The sequence below is a fragment of the Camelus bactrianus genome, chromosome 1, assembly GCF_048773025.1.
Source record: "Camelus bactrianus isolate YW-2024 breed Bactrian camel chromosome 1, ASM4877302v1, whole genome shotgun sequence".
NCBI classification, from domain to species: Eukaryota; Metazoa; Chordata; class Mammalia; order Artiodactyla; family Camelidae; genus Camelus; species Camelus bactrianus.
Window position 1 is genome coordinate 97313462 of NC_133539.1, and position 6826 is coordinate 97320287.

General features: G+C 42.0%; 1 long non-coding RNA gene across 7 annotated transcripts in view; it reads right to left on the reverse strand.

Moving 5' to 3' along the window:
* The window catches only part of LOC123612944 (uncharacterized), a 72295-nt gene extending 65710 nt beyond the window's left edge, over positions 1 to 6585 (reverse strand). For 2 of the 7 annotated variants that reach the window (XR_012509012.1, XR_012509008.1), the window contains exons 1-2: positions 6390 to 6565; positions 2799 to 2962 (exon numbers count right to left, since the gene is read on the reverse strand). This is a non-coding gene — a long non-coding RNA (uncharacterized LOC123612944). Of the gene's footprint in view, positions 1 to 2798; positions 2963 to 6389 lie in introns of all 7 variants that reach the window. The other 5 variants (XR_012509015.1, XR_006720246.2, XR_012509014.1 and 2 more) reach the window with 5 other exon arrangements.
* Positions 6586 to 6826: the final 241 nt, after the last annotated feature.

Sequence of the window (6826 nt, forward strand, 5' to 3'; positions counted from 1 at the left end):
CTCAATATGGCAGTAGCCTAAGTGAAGAAGACATATTTCTTCCTCTCTCATAAACAAAATTTCTGGGTATGCAATCCAGGGATGGTTAGGTGGCCCCACCAGGAACCCAGGCTCCTTCTCTCTTGTAGTTCTGCTATTTTTTACGCATGCTTCCATTTCATTGTCCAGCATCACCGCTCTGTCGTATCTGCATTCCGGCCAGTAGGAAGGGAGAAAGAAAAATAAGAGCTTGTCCCCTCTTTTTAGGGAAATCACGTGTGACATTTTGCTTATGTGTCTTTGCTCCCGATGGTGACATCTCTTTTAAGAGGAATGTGAGCAATGTAATCTTTATTCTGCACAGCTGTGTACTCAGCTAAAAATGGGGAGTTCCATTAAGGAAGGGGGCAAGGAAGGATGCGAGAGGACAGTTAGCACTCTCAGTCACATCACTGTGACCATCCACTCGTCCTTCATACGGAGGCTGGCAGTTTTCCTTGTCTTGGCCTCTCAGGTCCCAACACCACCCCCACCCAAGGTGATAAATGCTACTGCAGATGTCATTTTTTGTCACTTTATCTTCTCCTCTGTGACTGCAATATTTTGCTTCGAGTACTTCTTGTAGCATTACTTTATTTTAAAATACTTTCTCTATCAGCCTACCTACAACCACCTAAATTTCCCTTCATATGTCCACCTGAAAATGGATCACCCCACTGGACCCCTCAGGCCAAACTTCTATAATGCCTTCTTTTAAAGTCTCCTTGACCAGGCATCTAGGTCCTTTTCCAAAAAGGGCTTCAGGTTGTATTGCCCTTCTCCTGACCCACCATGCTACTTATTCTTCTGAAAGTCCAGTAGTTCTTGAAACATCTTCCTCGAAGCTTTTCTGGACTAATTGCAGCCCTCTGTGCACCTCATATGAAGCTCCAACTAATGTCCCTTCTCCTCTCCCTTACCAGGGTGGAAAACTATTTTCTATAATGTAAACTGCATCTCTTCCAATTTTTAGCTAGTATTCTTTCAGAGTTCTTTTCAGTCTGAGTTTTCTCCAACCATATTTTTCCTTTTCCCCTTTTTTCCCAGTCTTAAAAGCTGCTCAGGGATTGAAGCCCTCTGACAGCAGAAATATATGAAAAGAGACATTTAACTCATGTATTCTGTTGATGAAGTTTCTCTCTTGGCTCTCGTTGAGCTAAGTGAGGCACAATGAACATCTTCCTTGTCTCCTGGGACCTATCATGGCTCCTATCTGCAACACCTTGAGCTTCCCAAGCTTAAGGCTGAGTTAGAGATGCAACCATAGACAATCGACTTGCAATGCCACCCCCTAGAGAAATTCTCTAGTTAGGAAAATGCCTATTACCTAAATAAAGTGAGGATGCTTTCCCAGGGGAGTTGAGGATCAGTTCAGTACAATTCAATATCTAATCCCCACGTGAAAGGACATGGAAAGGAGAGTCTTCTGGGCCTTCAGCAATTATAATAGTCCAGGTTATGTTGCTGTAACAAACAATCTTCATATATTAGTAACTTTAAGCCAAAAGGGTTGATTTCTTGCTCATGCTACTTGTCCCTTGTGGGCTGGCAGGGGACTCTGACATTATAGACATTTAAAGACTCAGGGTGATGGAGAAGCTACCATCTCAAATACTGGTCATTCCCATTCCACAGAGGAAAGAGAGCTCCAGAGAAGCTTTTTCTTTTTTTTTAATGGAGGTACTGGGAATTGAACCCAGGACCCCATGCATGCTAAGCACGCACCCCACCACTGAGCTATACCTACTCTCCCAGGGAGTTTTGCATCAGTAATTTAATACTCTGTCCAAGAAGAGACCCATGTCACTTTTATCATTGGTGAGAACTAGTCACATGGTCCTGTCCAACTACAAGGAGACCAAGAAGTGCAACTCACTTTGTGCTTGAAAGAGCAGAGAAATGGAAATATTTAGAGAACAGCACTGATGATAGCCATACAACCTAAGAAAAGCCCAGTCAGTTGTGATTATTAACTTTCACAAGTCACTGTTTGACCCAGAATAACACAGCAATTGCAATCCACATTTCTAAACCTCTTGGTATTTCAAGCAAAGGAAATCACTTGCAATATTTTGCTCCTAATTACTCTATACTCCTCTCAAATTGTTTCTACTTCAAGGTAAAATGTTTTGAGAGCTCTGGTATAAACTCCCAGGTCTGTCTCAGCTTCCTTGCTGACATACTCAGCACTTGGCCCCTCCTTGAGCATCCTCTGCACCCCTACCGCCAGCCCCAGCCTCCCCTCTGCATTGGCCCGTCACCCTGGGAGCTGTTTGCATGCATCACTGTTTCAGTGGATGGCAGCAATACACAAGGGCACCTCACTGTTGGAAAGGAACTGCCTTCTGCCTGCCAAGGACAAATGCAGATACACAAAGCAATATCAAGCAAGACTTCACATCAAAAGGAACCCTGCCTGGGTTTGCCAAGAGCAGGGCTGCCTCTGAGCCTCTTCCTTCAGCCTTCTCAGTGTTCTTTGGGCCCATGGGGCCCAGGGTGTTCCAGTCAGCCCCCCTCATTCACCCGGCACTCCTTTTCACTCTGACACCTGAGGTTCAGACCTTCCTGAATCCGGCCTTGACCACTTGAACAGAGCAGAATGCCAAGTGTTGAAAAATGCTGTGTGATTAGGAAGGAAAATCCATGAGAAATATTTACTCTGTGAACTCTGTTTGAGTAGGAGAACAGAATACTTTGCTCAACTGGTTCAGTAATGCAACACGTAGAGAGCTAAGATGCCCTGCCTAGAGCTGCAGAGGAAAAGCACAGAAGGGACTTACCTATCGAGGAAGAAAGGATGCTCTATGAGCAGAGGCTGAGGAACATCAGAACCAGCGCTGAGACAGAGACTGGCTGTCCTAGGCATTCAGAGCTGGTGGGGAGAAGTGGTTTCCCAAGAAACTCCCAGTTCCACTTCAGAGTCAACACGAGTCTGGTTCTGTTGCTTTAAGGAAAAGAAAAAGTCTCTGTTTTAGAAGAAGGATGAGGGAAAAATGGAAAAAGGGACTGACAGTGACAGATAAAGGGACAGAATTTTCTTTTAGAAAACAGGTAAGGCTTTCTGTTCTGCATGCTAAAGAACTCTTTTGGAAAGCTACATTAATCATCAAAATACAATGAAAGTTTTAAAGCCAAATATTGTAAGAGCTGGAAGGGGAACTTAGAGATTGTTTTTTCCAAATTATTTTTTTCTGCGTTAAGAAAATCTGAAGCTCAGGAGTGTCAAGGTGTTTTTTCACAGTCACACGCTGGTTAGTTACAAAGCCATAGCTAGAACCCTGAGCTCCTGGCTCCCAGGCTTGGTGGAGCAGTCTTAAACATGGCATGTGACCAGAGTGCAGGACTGCAACTTCGTCAAGTACAGTATTTTTAACACATGGCTTCAACCCTTTGACTAAGATCTTCCATTGTGGCCAACCCTACTGCCCTGTTCCAACAGCTTCCCAGAACGGTAGTAATTAGAGCAAAAAAAAAAAAAAAAAAAAATGGACAGGGCCCAGAGAAAATGTCACAGTTCTAGACGTGGGAGGAGGTAGAGATAATGCCTTTACATAATTTCCTACTTTCAGAACACTTCATGTGGCCATGGGGCCAGGGAGACAACGCAGGCATTCCATGATGGGGAAAAAAAAAAATTACATCTTTTACTAACCTCCCATTGAAAGGCAGCATTTCCTTCATTATGAATGTAGGCAACAAATGAGGATGGTATTTGCAGAACTTGGACTTTCTCACTAACAGAAATGATAAATATTTTCATAGTTGGTAGATACCTTGGAATATCTTTATCTTTATTACTATTTTGCAATTATAGCAGTTGTTAGATCTGCCACCAGATCTTGTTATTTATTGCTTAACAGCACATATATGGCTATGTTACAGATTTTTATAAATCTTTTGAAAGCAAAATTTCAATGTAATTAGATTTCTTTATAATTCTCTGTATTTCATTTTATGCAGTGGAAGGCATTATCCTGAGAAGGATCTGTAGACTTCATCTGACTGTCAAAGGGTCCTTGGCATAAAGATTGGGAACCTCTGACATATGAGGGGTGAATGAGTATCAGGTTGCTGATGGGTATCCACGTCACACAGTCCCACGTCCCTGTTCCATCATCCCGTGGGCTCAGAGTGACAGAGATGCTCACTTGTCATTCTGGATTGGAGAGCTGCCAGTGTCTCTTGCCAGACTGTGCTCGTAATTCAGGGTGTGCTAGGCTTTGAAAGCTGGTGTGACTATATTAACAAACGTGACAGGGAAGACCCCATTGTTTGGCATTATTATTAAAATGAAGGCTGACAGTGACTTTGTGACATTTATATTAAGAGAGTTATTTTCACATGTCCCATGGAAGTTTTTTCCCCAGGGAGTCAGCAGTCTTAAATCCACTCAAAAGGAAATCAGGTTTTTCAAAGATGGCAAAAGTTGGTTTGGCGTAACAAATACATGTTTAGAAAAAAAAAAGAAATTTTAAAATATCGAGGCACAATTTTCCACCTCTCAAAAAAGAAAAGAGTTTTAAAGATGATAATTCTCAGGAGTGGTGGGTGTACCGAAATGTGTGTTTTCATAAGTTGCCCACAAGACCAAGAGTTGGCATAACTTTTCTCGATGTAGCTTGGGCTCTATGTTTTAAATGCTTTTCACCCAGTAATTTCACTTCTAGGAATTTATCCCATGAGTAAAACATTACAAGATATTCTTTCAAGGATATTCATCAAAATATTATTTGTAACAGTAAAAACTGGAAACAACATGAATGCCAGCAACTTGAGGTTGGTTAAATAAACTATGCTACATCTGTTGGACAAACTATTATGTAGCTAATTTTAAAGAATTACCATTCTGAGAATATTTAATTATATGGGCAATGTGTAAATATAATTTTAGGCTAAAAAATGCAAGACATAAAACTGCATGTGTAAAATAATCCTGTTTTGGGGTTTCAAAATATTCGTTGTACTAGTTTGCAATCTAACTTGTATGCATATGCATGTAGAATATATATGTGTTTAAAAAAACCCTGGGAAGAAATGTATCAAAGTGTTAATTAGTATTGGCAGTCTTGGGGTAGCTGTATTTTAATATCTTTATTGACTTCTTTTTACTTTGCTTGGTATATTCTGACATTAGTTAAAGCAGTAAGACATTGTGTTTTAAACGATGAGCTGGTGCCACATGGGCTGATCTCTGTTTGCAGTGCCTCCTTGTTGCTCCAGACAAAAGTTTGTTTTGCTGGTTGCTACTGAGTGTTATTTTTCTCCTAACCTTTGCTCTCTTTCCCCACCATTGGCTTCCAGATGTTCGATTTAACCAAGTTCAGGGCATTCGACTCGTATGCATTTTCCCCCTCCAGCTTGGACAGAAAATTTAGAAACTACATTAAGGCTGCTAATCTGAGAGAGTCAGCATCGGCATGAATGTCAACCAGAAACCTCTAGGCATAATGAGAACTAGTTCAATGGGGGAATCTGAAGCTTTTGTAAACAAAACTGAGCATGGAGCTTAAAATAGGGTGAGAATTTGAGGAGGCATCCAACCCTCTTCTCTTTTCACCTCTGATTGTTTCTGCCTAGCTGTGCTTTGTGCATGTCGAAAGCCAGGCCGGGAGACGAAAGAGAATTCTTCTAGGGCCACTTAACCTTTTGCTGATATTTGCTTGAAAGTGATACATTTTCAACTTTAAGTGATTATTTAGCAGGTAGTGTATAAATTGGCTGGAAAAAAAAAGTGTTTGGCTGGATGAAGACATTGTCTATTGATTTTACCTTGAAAGTGAGAATTATGAAGCAGTTTTCTGTCTGTGAATGCTTGTTTTAAGGTTCATTATTTGCAAAGCCATTTAGAATTTTGAAAACACTATATTCCCTTCCTCCTCTGTTTCTTAAACTTGGATCGATTTTTCTCCTGGGTGAAGTTTAAAATAATAAAAACCGAGAAACCATTTACTCAATGCCTCCTGTTGCATAGCAATCTAAACAAACAAGCCCCTTTCCTCTCTTACGAACTTCCAATGAAACAAATCACAAAGGTTGTGTTTTAAAAAGATGATTTCCAAGCCTCCTTGTTTTTTGTTTTTTTAAAGAAGCTTCCTTAAAAAAATATATATATATATAGAGAGAGAGAGAGACAGAGAGGCCAAAGATTGCAGGCAAAATACTCAATTGACTTTTTAGTGAGTCACTTCTCAGGCTACTGCAGGGATTTGAAAACTCGTTTGTGGTGAGGCCAGAGGGGCTGAGCTGGACACACGAATACCAAGCCAACCAAAACAGAAACAACAATAAGAAATAATAATAACCATCAAGTGTTCAGTATCCTCTGTGTGCCCGGCGCCATACCATGTAAATTACCTAGTCTCATAACAAACCTCTTGTGATGGATGTGTCCCAACCACGTCCAGGTCTGCGCTCTGCTCTTCTCCAACCTGTTCTCTGAAAGCTTGACCTGTAAGGACTGCGACAAAGGGCTCCCTTGCCCAAGGGCACTGGCAGGAGAGAGGAGGGAGGAGGCAAGGATGGGGTGTTTATTTTTCTGGCTCCTTTCCTGTTGGTTACGGCAGGTTGGCTGTGTCCCTCCGCCCAGAGTTCCCGCCTCGCGCCAGGCAGCCCTCCCTATACGACTCCCAAATCCAGGAATTGCTCCTCTCCCTCTGCCCCTTGCCTCCTAGTGGTAAGAGCTCCTTGCTGTGGCTAGATCTAGAGGATGACCCCTACTCCTGATGGTAGAGTCCAGCCCAACCGGACCTCTGCAAAAAGGCTCTTTGTTAACCCTCTTCGGTAACCCCATTTTGTGGGTGCCATCTGT